At 40.3% G+C, this 23,679-nt stretch overlaps 1 protein-coding gene across 4 annotated transcripts in view; it reads right to left on the bottom strand.

The window, feature by feature from the left end:
- The window catches only part of ext1c (exostoses (multiple) 1c), an 88,619-nt gene that overhangs the window by 12,462 nt on the left and 52,478 nt on the right, over positions 1 to 23,679 (bottom strand). The window lies entirely within an intron of this gene.

Here is a 23,679-nt window from a genome sequence, read left to right as displayed (position 1 = left end):
CATCAGTGCTTTCTGGTGAAGAATCGACTGTTTCTACATGACCGCAAACATATCTTCAGCATTTTTCGCATTGCTGTTGGAGCTGAAACAATTAGCTGATTAATCCGTTTGTTTATTGACCATAAATTAATAGGCTTTACTAAATATTATACTAGCTATTAATCATTGTTATTTTTCAAACAGAATTGACAAACATCTGGTGGTTTCAGCTTTTATCATTTGAAAATTAAATATCTTTGGGTTTTGCATCGTCGGTCACACAAAATAAATCAACATGGGCTCTCAGAACTTGGAACGGGCATATTTCTACACTAACTATACATTTTTTTTGTTAAATATCAGTCAACATACATCTAGGCAACTAGTCGGAAAGTGATTTAAGAAAGAAATAGTGGTTTGTGAACTTGAAAGACAGTGGTCAATGAAAAACATTGTCATCTTGTCTGATTAGTGGAAGATGGCAACAGAAAAGCACCAGCCCCTATCCGCTGCAATAACCCAACGACAGCAAACAAATCTAATAAATATCCTGCCAGTGGGGTGACACACGCTTCTTTTGATATATGATATTTAACATCTGTCCCACATAAAATAAACCAAGACTTCTGTGGCTTTTCAGTTCTGATTTTTAGTCATAATGGCTCAGATTATATGCAGTCATAAATCTTCCAAGTTTTTTTTCCTCTCTACAGACATGTTGGCACCACTACAGATAGCTACTGTATGTTGGAAAATATATAAATCACTGAGCTCATAAGTAAATATGCCCTAATCTCTGTTCTCTGTTGATTTGTGTTGTAGACAGGATGGCCTGAGCTCCTGCCAAATAAGAAATTTCGTGTGCGCTACTCCCACTAGCTGATGCCATACGTCACCCGGGTGAGCTCCACCACTTCATGCTCGTATTTCATACTCTATGTAAAAGAACCCGAATGGAAACCTCTGCATCAATGCTCTCCTTCATCCCCTATGTGGAACATAGCAACAGACAAGTGGTGTAACGGTCTCATGGTAAAGAACTGCGCAGTGGAGTAAACAGATGGGGAAACAAACAGGCTCTTATGGGAGAGTTCCTGTGGCCTCAACTTTCCCCTTCACTCTCACTCCACCCTTGTTTCCTCCTCTCAGTCCTGGTTTTATCCTGCTTTTCTCCTCTTCTTCAGAATCCCCCCCCCCCCCCCCATCCTGTTTCCGCATCCAGCTCTGTACTTGTTTATTTGCAGAAGGAACATCAGTGTAAAATATGCCCGCCATTAATCTTCTCAGCCGCTTAGTCATTTATTTAACCCTCCGTGAGTGACGAGACACAAGATGGGATAAGATATGATAAGATAATCCTTTATTAATCCCACAGTGGGGAAATTTGCAGTGTTACAACAGCAAAAGGGGGATAGTGCAATAGCTAGAAGCATCAGTAAAAAAAAAAAAAAAAAGCAAGATATAATAAATAAGTAAACAGACTCAATGGCTGAATTCACACTATTGCACATAGGACATATTGATATAGCGCAGTTTAGTGTACATTGATACTGCACATGAGTGAATCTGTCCGTATTTGGTGTGTGTGGTCTACTGGGAGCAGTGTTGACTGTAAAGTCTGACAGCAGGAAGGACCTGCAGTATCTCTCTGTCACACACTGCGGGTGAAGCAGCCTGTCACTGAGCTGCCCAGTGCTGTCAGAGTGTCCTGCATAGAGTGGGACATGTTCCCAATCAGGGATGATAGCTTAGCCATCATTCTCCTTTCTCCCACCACCTCCACTGGGTCGAGGGGGGTTGGGGGGGAGGGGGGGCATCCCAGGACAGAGCTGGCCTTCTTAACCAGTCTGTCAGCATTCGAGATGCTGCTGCCCCAGCAGACAACTCTGTTGAAGATGGCAGATGCCACCACAGTGATGCCACAAAAAAAAAGATCCCCAGGAGTGCCCCCCTGTACTCCAAATGACCCGAGTCTCCTCAGCAGATAGAGTCTTCTCTGCCTCTTCTTATTTAGTGCATTTGCATTGCACAGTTTATTATTCAAGTGAACATCCAGGTACTTGTAAGATTTCACCATCTCAATGTCCATTCCCCAGATGGTTCACGGACCCTTTTTTTTGCTCCTTTGATGAGAAAATTGGGATTTTATTGCTGATGTTGGCATCAGTTAACATCGCCACGCTCATTCTTGGACACCAGGATTTGAATGAATGTCACTGTTTGAGTGTATATTCAATATGTGTGCACTAAACGGATGCACACATACACAAACACTGGCATCAGTTTACTGAAAGGCAGCCTTGTTTGGCGTTCGCTACGGTTCTGCTCTGATATTCCTCCACCTGTTGATAGAGCTTTGCCATCGGCGCTGCTGTACCTACGTGTGTGTGCGTGGGCGTGCGATGGATCCGAGTGCATCTGCAGCAACATAAATCTCCGGCGTGTAGTGTTGATGTACATTCGAAATGAATCTCCAGGCGTCAAGACGGTTAAAGAGATTAACACAATATATTTCTGAGGGATTTTGTGTCCAAATCTCGTTCTGAGCTCGGGATTTAGGTAAACACATGCATTTAGCTATGCTTGAGTAAATGAATTTATAGATTGCATCTGTGGAGATGCTCAACTCCTCTGTTTATTCATGCGTTTGAGCAAAGGGAGTAAATAAACATGTGACTGAGGGTGTGTATTGCTTTTAAAAGTAAATATATTTGCTTCTTCTGGAGTAAATATTTTGTGTTTGGGTGTACATAACTAGATGTGATAATATGATAATAATTCAATGCACTTCTATATTTTCCTGTTTATGTGTGTGTGTGCAAGAGCTGTATATTTTTGCGCGTGTGTGTGTTTGAATATTGTATCTAATGTGAAACAGCAGGACCCCTTGTATGTTGCAAATGTGGTGAGACTGAGCTGGTTAGCGTGACCCACTTCTCTCTCTGGTCCTGCTGTGTGTGTGTGTTATGTGTGTGTGTTATGTGTGTGTGTGTGTGTGTGTGTGTGTGTGTGTGTGTGTGTGTGTGTTCGTGCATGCGTACTTTTGTGTATTTGAGAATGCATAACTGGTAGTCAGCTCGGGCATGATGTAGTGTATGAGTGTGTGTGTGTGTGTGTGTATGCGTGAGTGGCTCTGTCTGCAAATCCAGCAGCCTGGCTGGCCGTCCTGCCGGCTCCTGTTCTTTAATGAGGGAGCGTACTTAAATGCAGGGAACAAGTAAATCATTTAACAGCACTTTGTTTCCAACAACAAACGACCAGGCCTGCTGTCCTCTCCCTCTCTCTCTCTCCTTTTCTTCTTGTCTGCCTCTGTCTTGCCGTCTTTCCCGCTATATGCAGCTCTTTGTTTGTGTGCTTTGTCATATAGATTTCACAGGTACAAAGCCGTGGTGTCAGATTCTGTATGCATATGGGTAATATATGATTTTATTAATATACATGGTTGTATGTCTTGGATTATTGGAGTTGGCCAAATGTTATCATACAGGTGCGTATATGTGTCTGGTTGTTAAAGGGGACGTTCATCTGAATTACAAAAAAAACATATTTTCTCACTTCTAGTTGAGCCAAGACATGCAGATGGTTATGATCTTATTTGCCAGGTCAATGAAACTTTGAAAAATAAAAGTTATACTTCAAAATTTAACAGCAATATCTCTTTTTAAAACAGTGTCTGTATTAGTCTGGATATTCTACAGACTGTGAACAGCTGTCCTCTGGGCTATGCAACAACCGCATATTAATTGCTGTTTTTGGCTAAATTAACTGAATTTAATTAGTGAATCAAATCTCTGACCGAACTAGGAACTTCATAACATCAATGAAAATTGAAATGCAAACTCTGTATTTCCATAATGCAGTCATTGATTTGCAACATTGCTAACTTTGGCATAATCCACCTATAGATATAAAAAGTATAGCTACATCAGTATAGACTGCAACATCTCTGATGGTTGATAAATTTATATAATTTCATGGAATATATTGTCATATCACCCAACCATACAGAATAGGTAAGTGAGAAAATGTGTTTCTGTAATATGGGTGAATAAACCCTTAATGTACCTCTTCCACTTGTCATACAGACATAAAAAACAGAGCATTGCATGTTTGTGAGCAAATAACTGAGTCAATGTGTGTCTGTGGTTAGGGGTGGGCACCATAACAATGACTTCATATTCATGTGCATGCGATTGCGTGCTTGTCATCTCATATTGTGCGTGGCAACGACTGTACAGTCATAGACTCCCTGCATGTTAAAGTGGGAAAGCATGCATATAACATGTGTAATATATACTGTACGTATGGACCAGCACTTACAGTATAATAAAGGGGGTTTAAATGAGCGCTGTGTGCCCTGGATGACAGTTTGCATGATAGTTATCTGGAGGCTCCATTGTGAATCTGCTCAGATCTGTGTGTGGATGTGGATTTCATTAGATTGTAATACCAAACAGATTTTAAGTAGATTGGTGTTGTGTCAGAGTGTGTATTTGTATTTGGATACAGCAGATTTATGGGGTAAACATGCGACCAAGCATGCAATATAATGTCAGGCTGCAACTAACAGTTATGTTTATCATCAAGTTATCTGTCAGTTATTCTTTCCATTAATTGTTTAGGCTTTAAAATGTCAAAAAAATTGAAAAAGGCCCATCACACTTTCCCAGAGACCAACAGTTTTTAAACCAACAGTCCATAACACAAAGATATTAAATTCACGATTATATAAAAAGCAGAAAACCCTTACAATTAAAGTTGCTGTAATCAATATTTTAATATTAGGAATGAAATAAATGATTATGTGCTTGTAAAGGGGACACTCATAGTCACAGACCTACAGAGAACCACCTGCATCTGCATGACTGTGGAGATATTCAGCATTTTCAGTACATTGTTTCGGTTTTACAGCCCACAACTTTACTGTTCTGGTTCATTTTCAGCGCTCTCATCAGTGTTGTTTCAAGGTGCAACAGGCAATTGTTTTCAGAGAAAAAACTCAAAAAAACAATTTTAATGTTAACATTATGTAGTTGTAGGTACTTACATTAGTCATAATGTTGTGGCAGCTGAAAGTATATCATGACCATTGAAGGTAACTCAGTCACAAGTCATTATCATTGCAGCTTATGTTAAGATATGTGTGACATATTGGGTTAAGATTCCAACATTACGTTATTTGATGAGTGTTGTGGTGAAGCATTTCCTGAACTCCTGCGGTGTACTGGTAACACATCTGTCATATCTGATAGAAGAACCAGGTTCAAATCCTGGCAAGAGTGTCAGTCTTTTCCATGCCGTCCATGCTATTTGAGGTGCTGTATCAATAACCAGCCAGTCAGTCACAATCACAGCCAACACTACAGCCAGCCATACTGTAGCGATGGCAATAGCCACAGAAATATCCACAGCACAGGGCGCACCGTGGTCGCAGTGAGCTGCTACGGCTATAGTATAAGCCTGGCTTTCCTCCACAATCATTAATCTTTTGATGCTAGGTGTCTGAATACATTTTCATCTCATTTGTACGCTCTTGATTGCATATGGAGTTCTTGTGTTATTGTGCACTTGGATGAAAGATTCTGATTGTGAGAAAATTTAATTCAGCGCCTCTGTGTGTGTGTGTGTGTGTATGTGTGTGTGTTTGTGTCTATGCACACACTGCTTCCTCTCACCTTTTTCCAATCCCCCAGTCCACTATGAGGACAGATATACTTAAATATTAAACATCCAATATTGAGTCAGTCTATGTAGAGGGATAAGTCGATTGTGCAGGCAGGACACACACGCACACACATTCAAGGCCCGATGTCTTCATATTGCTATCATTTTTTGTATTTTTGTCACAGATAGCCACAGCCTCACACAGAGACATAAATAGAGACACCGGCCGCAGAGTTTCTCACACCACAAACACACACGCACACAGTGCACAGCAGGTTCACTCTCTTCATGTCAAGGCATTGGGCTCACAAGACTATCATCAAAGCTGTGTTTACTAAGATGGCACCACTCTGAGTCGCCGACTGTGTGTGTGTTCATGTGTGCGTGTGTGTGTGTTTTGTGTTGTCTGATAAGCAAATCTGCTTCCCCTCAACCCTATCATCTCCCAATCCCTTTCTCTCACTTATAAACCCATCAGCTTCGCCCTCCCTGACTTGTTTCTACATTACATTTATTCTCAGCCTCCATTTTGTCGTTTCACCCTTTCCTCCCCCCCACCCTGCCTCACCCTTTTATATACACTCATTCCTCTTGTATACTAAACACTGACTATTTAATGAATATCGAGTGGGTGAAAGCAGAGAGGCGAAGATGGAGGAGAAATAGTGGGGGGGTGAGGGGTGGATGCTCTCTGATTGACAGCAGCTTCTGGTCAGTTGATCTCCATGTTGCTTCCTGTAAAGGTCAGGTGTCAATAGAGCATGAGTGTGTTTCAGTGTCTGTGTGTATGCATGCGTGTCCCCTGCGCGTGAACACAAGTGTGTAGTTGACCGAGGTTATGGATTAGCTGCCACAATGCTAACAGGCCAGTGTCAATACTTTTCATACTTGTGCGCACCTCATCGAGCTCAATGAGACCTGAGTGACAGAAGTGACTGTCTTGGCAATGTCAGCACACACAAACACATACACACACACACTGGCAACCATAGCTAAAGAAGTAAGCCTCACCAAAAATATAAATATAAGAGCAGAGCCTTTTCTGTATTTGATATAAATGGTAAATTCCTTTATGAAAGTGTCTCTGACTGAAATTATAAATGCTTTAGAATTGCAACATAAACGTGACATTTAACATTTTACATGAAGAACGATGAATGATAGTTAGTATGGACAAGGGGATGTATCATGCTTTTTGTGATTTTCTGTTATTTTTATACTGTTATGATGTCAGATGTCTACGTTAAACATAGTCAACATTCCAAAACTTGAGATGAACGTATGTAAAAATGCCGCCTGCAAACCAAAAGGTTCCCAAAGTTGTTTACGTTGTCCACTCACATGTTTCGGATCAGATTTGGGCTCGAACATGTATTTGAGAGGTTTCCGTTTTGATTTAAGAACAAGAAAAAGAAGTTAAATCTGAGTACTATTGTTTGTTTACATAGAACCACAGGAAGCCTGTCAAAAGGCCGGTCAATCAGAACAGAGGCGGAGCTAAAAGAGCTAAAACAGCCTATTTCAGACAGAGGCTGAACTGAGGAGCTGGAGTTTTTTGAACTGTAAATCCTGCCAAGATATACCAGCAGAGCCCCAGAATATAAATATAGACCTCAAAATGTATGATTCAGTGTGTGTGTGCATGGTACCTCCCCTTTAAATGGTCATGGAAAGGTCCCTAAACCTCAAAGGAGCCTTTCTGTGCTTCATGATAATATATTCTATATCTATTTAACCATTTCTTAATACACAGACAACCTTTTTTGGCCGCAACCATATCAGAATTAACACATCAATACAACATTGCTGATTCCTTTTCATGAGATGATATGATGATATATATCATCTGATGATTAGACATTTATCTACTGTGGTAGCTATCCCTTTAGTTGTAAATCAATGAACAGAACTGCTTCATGGTCATATTTCATTTTTGCAGCAATGTGATGCAATAGTTTGATTCGTAATACAGTTTTTCAATTTGCTCAATTATGGGCTACATAATTCGTTTGACATTTTTCATATCAACATTAGGCTGATGCTGTTCTCCAGAGCATCTTAAACAGAGTCAGTAATATGATACTGGATGACTACTGTGGGGATAACGAGGCAGCAATTTGAGACGAACAAAATCTCTGTTTGTACAAAATGTACTGTATTTCACTGTACAGGAACTGACTGTATTGCACAGTGTCTCCCTGGACAAACAGTTGGGAGGGATGTTGGGATGTGTGACGGAGAACGAAAGATGGAGGAAGGACAAAGAGATTGTTTGAGAGCAGAAAAAGATGAGTGAAAGACGGAGGGAGGGAAAGGACAGACAGAGAAGAGAGAGAGAGACGGAGAGAAATATGTATGTAGCCAGCTGCTTCAGCCTTTGGGACTTGGGAAGGAAGGGGGGAGCTGGGAGAGAGAAAGTCACAAAACTACAGCTCTGTCTGCAGGCGATGGGTCAGGCGCTGGGCTTCAACCTACACTAAACATGCCATCGCACAGAAGCAGAAGCAGAGGCGGTTATCATAAAAAGATATATAGGCTATTATTCCTGCTTTTTATTGTAAGGAAAGCATTACTGGGGGAGCGTGGCACAAAGTGAGCAAATGTGAACAACAAATTGTAAAGACTGGAATGTTTGGAAAGGGAAAAAACAGATACAGGGAGATTGAAAAGAGGAAGGCTAAATAGGCAGTTCAGGTTTCAGTGTGCAGAGGAATGAGGTCTTCTAGTATCCACTTACATTTAACACACAAAGAGAAGAAACTGAAAGAGGGAGGGAGAGGGAGGGAGGATGTCTCAGTGCTGTCTCACGGAAGCAACAATGCCCCTAATCTTCACTTCTTCTCCTCTTTCTCTGACCCGACATCCCTCCTTCCTTCATCTTTCCTCTCATTTCAGTAATCTCTATGTTAAGTAAAAAAAAATGTCTGGTGTTCGCATGAGTATCTGCTTGTGACAAGTCGACAAGATGTAGAGAAAGAAAAGCCATATCCAGATGTTAAATCACATCCTGCAGCTGTTATGTACACGTAAGGAACTGTCTCTCCTATCCTGTCTTCATAGCAGATGGACAGATAAGCCATCTCCTTCAATCACTCCTTCTTATTCATCTTTTAATTCCTCTCTGTTTCCGGTTCTTTGTCTTTCTGCACCTGAATGGCAGTCTGGCTGAAAAGTGAAAGTGAAATTTAACTGCAGCCTCAAAACTGTTGTGAAACCTAATTCAATTATACATTATTACAAACATGCGATACTTTCACAAACTGAAATTACATCTAGAAGGAGAGAGGGTGTGGTACATAAGGATAGGGATTGAAACTTAAAGAAAGAAAAGAAGGATTTTGCAGCATCCAGCAAAAAAAATTAGCAATATTGAACAGTTCTCCAGATGTTGAATTACTTTAAATCCCAGCGTGTATAAATTTTTATTATTATTATTTATTTTGCAAGTAGTATTTTACTGATTTTTTGTATTTGTCACATGCTGGTCAACAAATCAAATGACTCCTATACATACAAATAATAATAATAATGATAATACAAAATATAAAAAATAAAAACAAATAAATAAATGAAAAAAACACACAGATCAAATGTGTATTCCTACATTAATATGCACCATGATCTCATCTGATTTACAAGCAATAGATTAATTCTCAGACACATAAATAATGTGTATTTGTGCTGTGTATGTATTATGTACATGGTGTGTGCTTCACTTCAACATCTGTCCACATTAACAATGTATGCCAAGTAGTCCCCACTTTGCCAAATATTTCTCAGTCCTGTCCTTAGAGCTGCAAGAAATTTGTTTGTTATGATGCCACCTTTGCCAAATCTATGAACCATTCCTGGAAAGAGGGCTCTTCTGGGTTCCTCCATTTGATTTGCCATCATCATACTGGTCTGAATAAAGTCTGCTGCTACACAGCGAGATGTCATTTGTGGATCATTGAGAATATATAGCCTTGGGCAGAGCTCCAAGTTGGTCTGGATAATGTTTTTTTATATGTTCATGAACCTTTAGTCAGTAGTTCTGAATCATGGGACATTCCCAGAGTAGGTGAAGAAGAGTCCCTTCAAAACCGCAGCACTTCCAACAGTCAGCATTGTCCCTAAGCTTAAGCCAAACCAGTCTGGAGGGGATCCAATCAAAGAGATCAAGATTCTTAGACTGGATTAATCTAATTCTGATGTCTCTTTCTAACTCTTAGTTTTACTCCTATTCTAAATTGAGCACTGTATGCCACTATGTATTCTACTGTACACATTGTACGAGGGTATGACAAATAAAACCTTTTAATCTTGTATCTAAATTGGAAAATTGAACTAAAGTAGGTACTAAAGGTACAGAAAAGACCCAAAAGCTGTCGGTGTCACAAGAGGTAGTGCAAATGACTACAGCAAAATATTTCAACTTGATTTGCAGTCAAGTTCTGCAGTGTAACTGAAGTGGTATTAAACTTTGTCCCACTACAACATCAGTGCTCCACACACTGTTTGATTGAGACATACATATAATTCAACAAATGTATCTCAAGTCAATCATCATAGAGTCATTTTTCTGGCCACCTGGTGAATAAGTCACCTGCTAGTTGCTAATTTTGTCTGCAGTTAGGCGCTAGACAACTAGCATACAGTGCTAGAGCTTTTCTTTTGCTAAAAACAACTGGCTGCTGCCGTAAAATGAAAACATCGAGCTGATAGACACTAAAATGCTCCATAGAGCTGGGAGGGTTGGGGGGGGGGGGGCAGACTGCAGAGTCAGGTAATAATTCTACTCTTTCCCCGACTCTCATAAAAACAAAAAGACAAGCCAGTTATTTCTGATGCCTTTCAACGCAGTCGGCCTCGCCGTATCAAAAGCCACCATTCCTCTGTGTCTCTTTGCTATCCAGCACCAGACACACTAATGGATTTTCTGCCATGCAGCTTTGTCTTCCTCAGTTATCAAGAGTCATTACTGTTGAGGGCTGAAGTGCTGGGCTAAAAGGGAGTGACTTTTTTCTCCCTAGATGCCATTGTTTTTCCTACATGAAAGTACATTCAGTGAATCAGTGTTTCCTCAGGAGTGACAATTAAAACTCTCCCAGATAAGAATAAATCTTGCGACAGTTTTTTCCCTTTTATATGACAAAATATAACATCCAGACTCACAAGTTTTTGACCCCTGTGCCCTAAAGACATGTTCAAGACGTTGTATGACCTGATTTCAACATGAATGTCTATCAATGTAGAAAAAATACATAACTCATTAGCAAAGAACATGCAATTTGCACATACTATGTGGGTTTTAACAAGCAGACAGGATTATGTTACTGCAGCACCCCACGCCACCCCATCCCCTGGACCCCCTGTGTGACTCTGGTATAGTATTAATCAATTAAAGGCATACTATGCAGGATTTGTTGGTTGGTGTTTGTAAACACAACATTCAAAGCTGGCCCCTCCTCCCCAGCTCAACAACATCAGAGCAAGAGGGGGACAGAGAGAGAGAGAGAGAGAATGAAGAGAGGGAGCAGCTCTAGTGAGAACAAAGCAGTGAATCGGATAAATAAAACGTTTTTTTTTTTTCAATGAGCAGAGCAGAGCAAAGGAGGGAGACGGAGGCAGTGCCGACCTCACACCCTGCATGAGGTTATTGGCTGTGGACTACACAACCACTGCCCAAAGGCTGACGCCCAGAAATGTCTTGAACACAGTAACATAATAAAATAAAAAAATACAGGCAGAGGGCAGGGTCTCTGCAGATACATACACCGCCACACACTTCCAGTGGGTCATAAGTGATGATTGAGAGGGATTATTTTTGTCTATACATTGTTTTTTAGGAAAATGCTGCATAGTATACCTTTTAACAGTGTCATTTACACTCGCATCACCTCATTTTCACCTTTTAAATTAACATTAGACACATTAACACCCTTCACAGCATAAACAGAATCACATGACACACACCTGCCAACCGAAACGTCTAGGCTACGTTCTGTGTTATCATCGAAAACTGTGGACACCAGGTGGGATTGCAAAAAAACCTCAGGGGGTTTATTTAGATAGAAGTTTTTCCTATTCGGGCTTCTAAAATGGTCAAATGAAGCAAAAATAAAATCACTCTCTGATTAAACTGCTGACTGCAAGTAGGGCTGGGCATCAAATGTGAAATATGAAAATTGTTGAGTATTAAAAGTTGGCTTTGAAGTTGGCTTCGTCAAATTTAGAGCTGCAACAATAAGTCAAATAATCGATTGATAGAAAATTGCTCGATAATCAAAAAAAGTAATTGTTTCAGTCATTTTTCAAGCAAAAAATGCCAAACATTCTCTGCTTCCACTTTCTCAAATGTGACTATTTGCGGTTTTTCCTTCTCATATATGACAGTAAAGTGAATATCGTAATGTTTTAGCCAGTTAGTCAGACAAAACAAGCAAATTAAAAACATTACCGTGGCCTCTGAGAAACGGTGAATGCCATTTTTCACTTTTTAAAAAAATATGACATAGACTAAATGAATGATTGATTAATCGAGAAAATTTTAGTTGTAGCACTAGTGAGATTTATAGTCTTGATTACATATTCTTTCATCAGATATTTTTTAATCTAAATCATTGCTTTTTAAAAAACAACTTGGTTTCTAGAAAAAACGAATTTTTCATTTTCATGTAATAATGTTATTTTTCTTTTTTTTTTTTCAAACACAAAAAGACGTAAAAACGACATGAAGAACACAGATTACAAAAATAAATCGAACCTGTTATGTTACAAATGTGTGTTTGCCTACATGCAGATGTTTGTGTCTGCTGCATTTAACCACTCCATTCCTGCCGTCCAGTACTTATTATCCTTATTGACATTATGGAGGTCCTGAACTCTGCATGACAAACCACATATGCAGTTCAACCCTTTTATATCCTATCTGTTGTTGGTTCTGGACTCAGCACTCTGCTGCGCGCACGCTCATCATGTACACAAATACACTGCCCACCGGGTACCCTGTCATTACACACAATCCCTCCTCTGCTGAGTGTGTTCCTGTGTGTATGCTTGGTGGTTTCTTTTAATAACACTCTCCATGCACACTTACGCCCCTCTTCGCCTCTTTGTCTTTATCTGTTTCTTTCCCCTCCGTCTCTCGTTAATTACACAGAGACGGGAGGACTAAGCTCTCTAATCTGAACAGATACGACCCCACCACCAGCTGATCCCTTAACACTGTTACTTATACCTCAATCCACCGCTTGCACACATGCAAATACACACACACATAGAGCTGTAGCTAAACATCAATATGCATGTAAATAGAAAAAAAATCAGTACAAAGGGGCATTTTTTTTTTTTTTTTGACCTTTAATCATGTCTATGTTATTACACGGAATTAAAAGCAGAAAGAGTAGATGTAGATTCAGATTGTGTTTCTTCACAGAAAAAAACTCTTAATTCAAGATTCAAGGATATTTTAAATGTTACAAAGATAGAACTGTGTCACCGTTTTCCCCTTATTTTCCCTTGAAAATAAAGTTGACTCAAATCTGCTGAAATTTCAAGCTGAAAAGGTCTTTTTTTCCAAACATGTCCTCCATCCATTTAATAACAAAATTGTGGTATTATGCAGATTAAAGCTACATTAAATACTGTATTTTAAGTAGTTCCAGCTAGGCTTATCAAAGTGCTTTTCACTAAATCTATTTAATGTAGCTTTATTTTTTTTACATAAATCCACTTTTTATGTTTAGCTAAAAACGATTAAATAAAAAAAAAGCAGCAAAAAAATAAAAAATGCAGGTTTTCCACAAAAAGGCCCTAAAAATAAATACAAAAAGACTGCAGATTACATTTGGGTATTTAGGTTTATCACTATAAACCCATGTGAATACACATATTCACATATACTCCTTACGTATAAGCCACAGAGAGGGTGTGACAAACTTCATCATGTGATGTTGTTAGTTATATATAGAAATGGGAGCACAGCTGTCTTTCCATTAGGCTAAAAGCACAGAAGCACCATAACACAACCATGAAGTCAGCAGCCCGCTTGCCTCTTTACAACAAGACAGAGACGGGGATGAGGAGGAAGACGGAAAAAAAAGAGATCTCAACATTGCTGCTGAGAGAACTGAAGAGTTAGGAGTGTGGAGGACAGAAAAGAAGCGAGATAAGGACAGCGGAGAGAGTTGGGTTTAATTTGAAGGATTGTACATATCTGTGTAGCAGTAAAGATTAGACTGAATGTAAAGAACCGAGTGGAAAATGAGCAAAATAGGGAAAAACAACTCTTCAGTAAGTATTTGGCAAGTTGGTAAATGGTCTTTTGATGTTTGCGCAGAACTGACTCCTGATATCCGGGCAAAGCAGTCAACTGCCTCGGGACCCTGGACCCCCGGGGTCCCCAAAAGCACCAGGTGTACTGTGTTTAGCAGACGCTTTTATCCAAAGCAACGTACAACTGAGAGTTGATACAACACAAGCAAGGATCTAGCCGAGAGAACAATGTGAGTACGTGCCATAAAGCTAAGTTCGAGTCCGATAGGATGTAGGTGCCAAAAGGCAGTGCACAGAGGCAATGAACAGAGTGCATAGAAGTAGTTGTTTTTTTTTTTTTTGGTCCATCAAGTGCGGAGGTGTTAACGAAAGAGCTGGGTCTTTAGTCTTTTCTTTAAGATTGAGAGGGACCCTGCTGATTGAATGAGTTTGGTAACTCGTTCCACCTCCGGCGAAGTACCGAAGAGAAGGTTAATTGCAAATTTTTAAGAGAAACTGCTCCAACAAAGGCAGGTCCTGCATTATTACTTAATCGTGAGAACATGTTTTGTAGAAGCGTCCTGTTATTTATTATTTTAGTTAATCAAGGAAGGGTTCAATAGGGGCCCAACAGCAAACTTTACCCCGAGGGCCCCCTAACAGGATTTTTTATTGAGAATGAGGGATTGCATTGTTGTTTGGTCCACCTCTTTGGTCCAGACTGAAATATTTCAGTAACTGTTGAATAGATTGGCATGAAATGTTGTGCAAACATTCACGGTCCCCTGAGAAAGTATCCTATTGACTTTGGTGACCCCCTGAGTTTTTATGTAGCACAATCAGCAGGTCAAAGTTTTCCCTTATCCAGTGAACTATCTCAACGTCAAATTCATGGATCAGCATACAATTTTGTACAGACATTCATGGTTCCCAGATGATATATCCTCATAACTTTGGTGATCCCCTGACTTTTCCCTCTAGTGCTACAAAGAGGTCAAAATTTTAATTTGTTCAATACTTGACCAAATAAATGGAAGACTAATTACATTCCTATCAGCCTCAACTGTACTTCAACTGGACTTTGTCTTTAGTGCTAATTAGAAAACGTGGTTCATGATAAACATGGTGAACATTATACCCGCTCATCAACATGTTAGCATTGTTATTGTGAGCATAGTAGCATGCTGACATTAGCGTTTCGCTCAAAGCACAGTGCAGTCTCACAGAGCTGCTTGGCAGTAGAATCTGGCTGTTTTGTTTTTCTATTATTAAGCCCTGAAAGTCTCATTTTCTCCAAACAAGTGTAAAAAATCTGCCAGTGCAGTATAAATAATTCAAACGCTAAGTAGAAATGAGTGTCACTATCTTAAAAGAAGACAGAATAAGGGAAGTTGCTACACTACTATCAACAAAATGATTCTACAAAATTGTCAGATTGAAATCATTTCATCGCACTGCCAGATTTTTTTCATTTGTTTTAAAGAAAATAGAGCTATTAAAACTCAACAGCAGACAAAATAACATGATAAGATTTTTGCAGTGTGGAGAAAATGGCACTCTTCCCGTGTTTCTGTTTCTGAGGAGGCACGTGAAGAGAGCAAGATAAGGCCGCAGTGAAACAGAGAGAAAGCAAAGGTGGATGGTGACAGAAAATAAAAAAAGCTTGCACTCTTTGCAAGAGGAGAGAAAGAAAGAGCTAGAAAAAGCTCTCTGTCTGTCTGCCTGCCCGCCTCCCCCGGTGTGCAGTAGGTGTCTGCGGCAAGTCTAGCGTGACTGATCTGAAATCAGGTTTTCTGCCTATAAATATAGAGCCGAGCAAGCCGTCGACTCTTCCACTTCCCCTGTTTTTTCACACCGTGTGAGTGCTTAGGCTACAACCCGGCTTTCGTTTTCCATTATGGCGGGATACTTTATCCAATATGCCCATCGCAAAGTTAGAGGGGAAGGGGTGATGGAGGGTCACGGAAAACACTGAGAACGAGAGTCTTTCATTACTTTGCTTCATAAGTAATGATGTAGGGAGGAATGGATACAGGAGGGAGGGAAAGAGAGATGGGCATAAGCTGAGAGCAGGAGCAACGAACATGCGTCAAGACGGTCTTTCGGGTAAGACGAGAGAGGAATTATTTATAGTGAATTTACACATCAATGACAGTTTTCTCCCCCCTTATGATTTCTCTGTTGCTGCATGCGAAAAAAAAATGTGTTGGGAACTCATACAGATTGTGTGAAACACTACATTTGTAAAGCCCGCACATGTGTATGTACAGTACGAGAGAGACAGACAAATTGTGTGTGTGTGTGTGTTCATGTGTCACTGTGTGCCTTTAATTGTTAAACCACAGGAAAGAGCCAACAAATGTTTTGTTTGTTTCCTGCCTGCCTGCCTGCCTGCCTGCCTGAGAATTGCCAGATTTTGGTCCTCATGATGAGACAAGCCAACTGGCAGCTCACTGGGTAGTCTATTAACAAAATGCACACACACACACACACACACACACACACACACACACACACACACACACACACAGAGGCAGTAAAATCTCATCAACCGTACTACTGTCATTGTTGGACCACCTATGGGCCCTTTAAGCCACACAGACAATAAGAGACATTACATCAGTGACAATAGGGCTGCTTTTGAAAAACACGGTGTCAAACACACTGCCGTTAAAGCTATTTTAGCTCTGAACAAATACTGCCGCATATAGACAAGCAGCTGTACTAATAGCGGTGGTTGAAACGCCCGTACACAGGTGGGGCTACAAAAGATATGGCTGTCATGCGGCGGCTCCTTTTGAAGTCCAACGAGAGGGAAAGTTTGCAGAGACTATAGGATCATTAGTGCGTGTGTGTGTGTGTGTGTGTGTGTGTGTGTGTGTGTGTGTGGCCATCACTCATAGATATATATATATAAAACCCTCCTTTCATGGCCTCACAAAGCCCCAAATAGCTCTTAACATAAAGGCCATGAATAGGTTAGAAAAACTATATGTTCCCTGCACCAAAGTGCTTAAAAGTGCATACGTACTATGAAAACTCAACCCACAAAAGTTTCCACACTCAAGTTAAACACTAGTTCTACTTATTTTCTACCTTAATGAACATGATGTCACAAGAGATTAACTGCAACCCTGCAAAACTACTATAGACAATGAATCTCGTTTTCGGACTTCAAATGGCACTGACCGTTTTATGACGAAATATAAAACAGTGGACGGCTGCTTGTTTTATGGAGCCATCTCTAAATAGAGCCGCTATTCATAAAGTGTGCCCGTTTATCATAAGCCTTCACGGTCAAATAAGTGGGATTGACTCTTTCAACTGGCTTCACTAAACTTATGATTGAATGTCTGTTGCTGGTGGGCGTCCTGTAAAGAAGTTTGTGTTTTGTTCAGAAACTTGGTTATAATTATGATCACTGCAGTGCTGCAATCCGTTGCGGTTGCATTGTAAACATATATTTTTATATATAAACAGTGGGTCAAATCGCTCACAGAAAATTATCACCAGACTCTCTGGTTTCACTCACTTCTGTGAAGAATTTTAGCGTCTTTCAGTTCAATGTTTTGGTTTTTAACCTGGAACTTTACTTTCGGTTTTGGTTCCTTCTCACCGTTATCATCGGTGTTGTTTCTAGCAGCAGTAGGCAGCTGTTTTCAGCTAAAAGGTTCTGATAAACCCACTGTACGCTACTTGCTCAGCACCGAACGGCAGACAGACAAAGTTAGCAATTAGCTGGTGAACATAATGCCGTGTTTAGCCACTAAAGAGCCAGATAATCCCCTCAGGAGTTGATGGAGACCAGCTATTAGCTAAAAGGAGAGTGAATATTGGACTTATATTCACCAGGTGACAAACTCTAAATAAATGCTAATGTTGCTTTGTGTGTGCTGGATGTGTAAATATGCCATTGTTTGTTATCATATTAGCCATGTCAACTTCATAAGGTGTTAATTCAGTATGTCAATGTGTTTACAGCTTCAAAAAAATCAATGCAAATTTAAGGTTAAAACAATAGCCAATCTCATTCAATCTGATTTATTTGTGTCTTTTTTTTTCTTTTAGTTTCTTCATTTTTATTTGTATTTCTGTCATTTTATATCTCACTGCCATGAAGACACTCTGTAAGACTATAAAGATATTTCTCATTAAATGGAGGATGTTTTGCCTTTGGTTGAAAACAGGATTTTGCATGGATGGAAACCTCGATACGCGTCTCTTTTATATTCATCCTGCTGATCATCTGGTTGCAAAACACCAAAAATGAAACATATGCACTGTAATTGCATAATATTAACCCAGATTGTTGTCGGGGGGGGGGGGAGAAGATTGTTATGCATTGTTGAGTGGGACTACTAAAGATCGTTGAGGAAAATCTTCTGCCGAGACTCCCTGGTGTGAACATAATCTGTCTCCATGATATTTCATCTTTAGTCATACGGTTTAGGGGGTTTTGCATATTTTAGCGTGCCGCATTCTGCACCCAATAACATCGGAAAACTCTGAGTCATGATCAAGCCTGGCTTAACACTGATCTGTCGAAGTGGACTGTTATTATTTAGCAATCTGTCTGACTAATGCACACGTGTAAAGTTTGGGTATAAAAGTAAGAAATAACAACACAATCTGTTGAAAACTTTAAATGACCTTCCCCAGCTAAAATGGATATTACAGCTTCATCAAAAAACATATTTCTGTTGAAATAAAGCACAAATCTGACTATTTTCTGCCTGACAGTTTTCACCTGTGGGAGATATTCACTAGATACACACAGCCCTTATTTTAGATAGGGTTTAGAGGATATTAGAGCTTGCCGTGACCCTTTCACCTGTGAGGGATATTGAATGGACAAAAGACAGTCTGAGGCGGGTTCGCTGCAGACGTGTGCAGACAAGTGGAGCAGGGAAGAGAGAAAACCAACAACAGTGAAACAGACAGCGTGGGGCGGGCAGAGAACAGATGTGTTCCTTTGTAAGGGTCATAAACATGAGTCATTCAACTTTGAAGACGGCTGAAGGGCACAGAGAATTGCAGAGAGAAGTGTGAAGACAGGATATATAGAGAAAAATCACCGGTACAGCAACAGGAGCATGGCAAATGCAAAAGACAAATAAAATGCTCTGTGATAAAGGAAGCGAGGGAACAAGATAGAAGTGGAAGAATTAAGAGAGCAGGGAGGAAAAAAAGAAAGAGCGGTACTGAGACGAAACGGTCTGTTTTCAGCAGCAAATGTGCTAGAGGTGAAATCCATCACTGGAGGTACGGCTGGCAGCTCATCTACACCGCAGCCTTTGTTTTATGACGTTGACACTGCCACCGTTTCTGTGTTTTCATCAGTCAGGGCCCTGACACCACCCTAGGGAGTACATGAACAGGCATACATGAGGGAGAGGGGATTGGTGCATCTGCATATCTGAGTGTGTATGTATGTGTGTGTGTGTGTGTGTGCACGCTCACACTTGTTTGTCTCTACCTGTATGTCCTGGAGTAGAGAGTGATGCAGTTTGCGGTGAGATCTTACAGATTAGCGAGCTAGACGGTACTGTGGTTGGGGAAAAAAATGAGACACCGTGGTATTATCAGGCCCTGATTAAATCCTTAAAATACTCAAGTAATCTACATAAAAACCTCAATGTGAGGCAACTATGGATTTCTATTTTCTTTTTCTCTAGAGTGGCGGTCGCAGATTATATTTTTCTTTATGGTGCAGGCCTTGCAGCTCCTAGCAGTTTGTATTTCAAACACTAATTTTTCATGCTCTAAGAACTTCAGCAATATTTCCCAAAGAAACTCCCATGGGTGTTTATTTAGGCCACAAACACAAGTGGCAGGGCCGTGTTCAGCAGTTATAAAACTGCAGAGTTACAGTTTAGAAGGAAATGCCTTTATTATTTGTATATAAAGACCAAATGTGGCAACTTTAAACTCACAGTGGTGATTACTCCTGTTGCAAGAAAATAATACCGTATTTCTAATGCACTTCATGAATGTTTGTCCAATCAGGATGCACAAGCACGCTTTGGTTACTAGGCTGAAAACATCATACTGCCAATTAAGAAAGCAACATGTGTCAAAAATCTTGTGGGGTTTTTTTTTTCTTCATGTGCATACTGACATTTTTGGGTTTAATTAATTTAGTAAATTCTCCAGCGTGAGCACACTACAAACTCAAAGCCTGCTTAGAATTAATATGTAGCATGCAAGGATTCAGCTCATCTCTTACCTCAACTGTCCTCATTTATTCCTACCCAAAGCTGATCATCTGACCCCGCTCCTTCCAGCACACCTGTTCCTCTCTGACTCATTAAGCTTCAGTATATTCTGTATACACAGGAAGCTCTCCCACTCCTATTGGAGATATTATGTTGTTGTTTAGCTGCTGTAGCGTTCCAGCCATTCCTGTCTGAATCCTGAATCCTAAAGTTTTTAATTGGAAATCCTGAAAGAGTAACTTAACAGGCGACTGAAAAGCAGTGTTTCAACTCTGGCGTAATGATGATCGTGGTCAGAAGTGGTCCTGGAGTACACCTGCTCATCACGGCCTCCTCGCCTGATCAAGCCACTGATTGTAAGCCTGTTAAATGACAATAAATTCCTGCAAAGTGTCTTTAATTCAGCCTGATTTACCTGAGTTTCTGCATTCAGGTCCTCTTCCCTGTTCTCTGCCAAGTACTTGAACTCTCACAGCCCTTCTCCAGCTTTTTCTCTTCCATTCCCCAACTGACCACGTTCGCTCTCGCAGTGTTAAGCAGAGTGCAAATGGACATACAGTAAATAAATAATTCAAGAGCTTATGTGTGCATGGGTGTGGGACCGTGAGATTGTACATGCATATGCGTGTGTTTTCAGACCCAGACAGCGGGTCATGAGGTGATTACATTTGGTCTTCAGAGGATGAAGGAGGCCATGGCCTTTAAGGAACGGCTCAGTGTGAGGTGAAGAGCGATTGCTGACCTACAGGCTTTTCTATTACTGCAACTGGTACTGAGGACACATATATTTGGAGTATATGTATGCGTGGTTCAGAAAGTGTAGAAATCATCCATCAATGCAAAGTTCCCCTGTTTCCCCTGTAGTACTAGAATATTTTATTGGAATCAAGAGTTGAAATTAAAAGAATAAAAACTACATCTGAATAATTTTTGTAATATAACTTTTTCCTTGTCTCGTGACCCTTCTGATGTATCTTGCAACCTTTTGTAGGGGTCCTGACCCCCATGTTGAGAACCCCTGAAGTAGATAATTGTCAGTGAGTGCAGTAAGTCCAGTGATGCATTTAATCTTTTAAGGTTACAGTTTGTCTTCATGCATGTTTGTCTCTCTGAAATTTAGGTGGGTGGCAACAAACACTGAGATCCATGTGTATATGTGTGCTTGTGTACTTGTGAGTATGGACATGTGGAGTCTGTGTGACTGTGTGTATGTGACACCTGTGTAAACACAGATTGCTCAGATAAATAGCAGACACAAGAGGTCATGTCAATGGAGCCAGGTCCATTTTATGCGTGCGTGCGCTTAGAAGGCAGCAGTGATAGGTATGTGCATGTGTCTAATGGCATTCATGCTCACTCAGACAGTTTAACCGCTCCCAGGCACAAACACTATCGACTACTGACTCTTACGGAGTCGCCAGCTTATCTAGATCACAACAGAACACACACACACAAACTCAAAACAGTCGGACCACACAATATACACACACAGTAAACTATGAGGCATATGACCTCAATTGAGCTAGACACACAGTCCGACTCTGTGACCTCACTTGTTTTGCAATGACCCAACCATATATCACCAGCTTCTATGCACGCACACACACACACACACACACGCCTACGTGCACACACACATTTCTCTGGGAGGCATTTATGGAATGTCTAGCATTTGTCTGCAGTCGGCATTTATGTAGAATTCCTCCAAAATCTCTGTGAACATGTCGCTACTGTATGTGTGTTATCTGTCTTGTCTCCTGTTTGTGTGCTTATGTAAGTTGTACTTGTGTGTGTGTGTGTGTGTGTGTGTGTGTGTGAATAACCAGGATCATTATCTTCTTCACTTGTGTAATCGATACCTGAAAGCAGCCTGTTGTATGTAAATGTTTTTTTTTGGAGGATATAGGAAATTCAAATTTGTAATGTGTGTTTTCCACTGAGAGAGATTGCCAACAGTTAGATGAGAAGATCAATATCACTCTCATATCAGTACAGTAAATATTAGGCTAAAGCCAGGAGCTGGTTAGCTTAGCTTAGCATAAAGACTGGAAGCCGGAGGAAGGAAACTAATCTGGCTCTGTCCAAAGGTAAAAACAGGTTGTGGTTTTAGCGGGGGTTATGCACTCCTTTGCCAGGAGCGGTGACATCCTGGAGTATCTGCTGGCTGCCTTTCTACTGTGGCCGGCATGAAACAGTCCAGCACATAATGACATGTAAACCGCAACTTGTCCTTTTAACTGTTTGTTTTTTGTAACAAATTATACAAACGAGATATAACGTGTGAATTAGTTAGCTTTAGAGGTGCCAAGTTGAGTCTTTATGCTATGCTAAGCTAACCGGTTGCCGGCTCCAGCTTCATATTTTTAGCACAGATCTCACTGTCCTCTTTTAACTCTCAGCAAGAACATGAATATGCATATTTCCCAAAATGTCAAGCTACTACAACAACACTGTGGTGGTGAAAGCGAACAGACAACAAAAGGAAAGGCTAGAATAAAATTTACATCTAGGAGGGGCAAATAAATAAAAGGCTGCCTCCTGCTCTTCCGAAAAAAAAACATCTCCTAAGCAAAACCCCTTTCTGCCTCCACCTACCCCCCAAATCATTTTCATACAGTCCCTAATCCGTCCACAAAGATAATACATGGAAGCTTTTGATATGTACGCTCTTTCCAGTCACATCACTTTCAAGTTAGGGTCACCTTCTGCCACCTGGCTGAACCCTTTGCTCCAGGGTTCAGCTATAACCTTCTGTGTCATCGGACTGAACAAAATCAGTCCGAAACAGAGTTCAAATGAACTATCCAGGATCACAGGAATGATGTAAATTCAGTTTTACGGTGAACTTTCTCCTCAAGAGCCATCCCTTAAAATGACACCAGCACTGCTAGTTCATGAGAAAAAGCAAAGGTTACGGCTTGTAGCAGCTCTCTGGTACGACATAATCACTTTACCTTTGAAGTTTTGTGTGAGCATATTGTCTCCTCGAGGACAGCAAAAAAAAGGTCAGTTCCCCGGACATACGCTGAGCCTGGTGGTATCACAACCATATGCTCCCGTTCCTACCTTAGGTCCTCTCAGAATAGCAACAACATGCAATCCAATTCCACTTATTACCTCCAGAAAGCCACATACCATATAAACCATAACATGATACCATTAGCCTAACTCTTCATAAAGATTCTGGTTGAAAATTTTCATTCCGAGATGAGTTTTGATGACAAAAATAAAACATTATAACCTACTGTACAGATGCTCTGACAGAACAACACTGCATTTTAGCTTAACTGACAAATTTCTCTGTATTTTAGATACTCGATTAGGCAGTTGTTTTTGGATCAAAATTCATTTCTCTGCACAGCATGTTGGAAAATTAAACATTTTCTTCCTTTGACTTGCGTATCTACATATTTGTGTATCATTTTTAATGAAGACGTTTAAGGCTCATTCCTGACATGGATAAGCTGTAGCTGTTAAATAAATTCTATTTGTCACAGTATTTAGTAACAATTTATGCTCACAAACACAGGCCTCTTTTTTTTTTTTCACCTGCACTCAAAGCCTCTCTTCATACTGAACAACAGCA

This window comes from Thunnus albacares, chromosome 19 (genome assembly GCF_914725855.1).
Source record: "Thunnus albacares chromosome 19, fThuAlb1.1, whole genome shotgun sequence".
NCBI classification, from domain to species: Eukaryota; Metazoa; Chordata; class Actinopteri; order Scombriformes; family Scombridae; genus Thunnus; species Thunnus albacares.
This window is presented reverse-complemented; position numbering and strand designations above follow the sequence as displayed.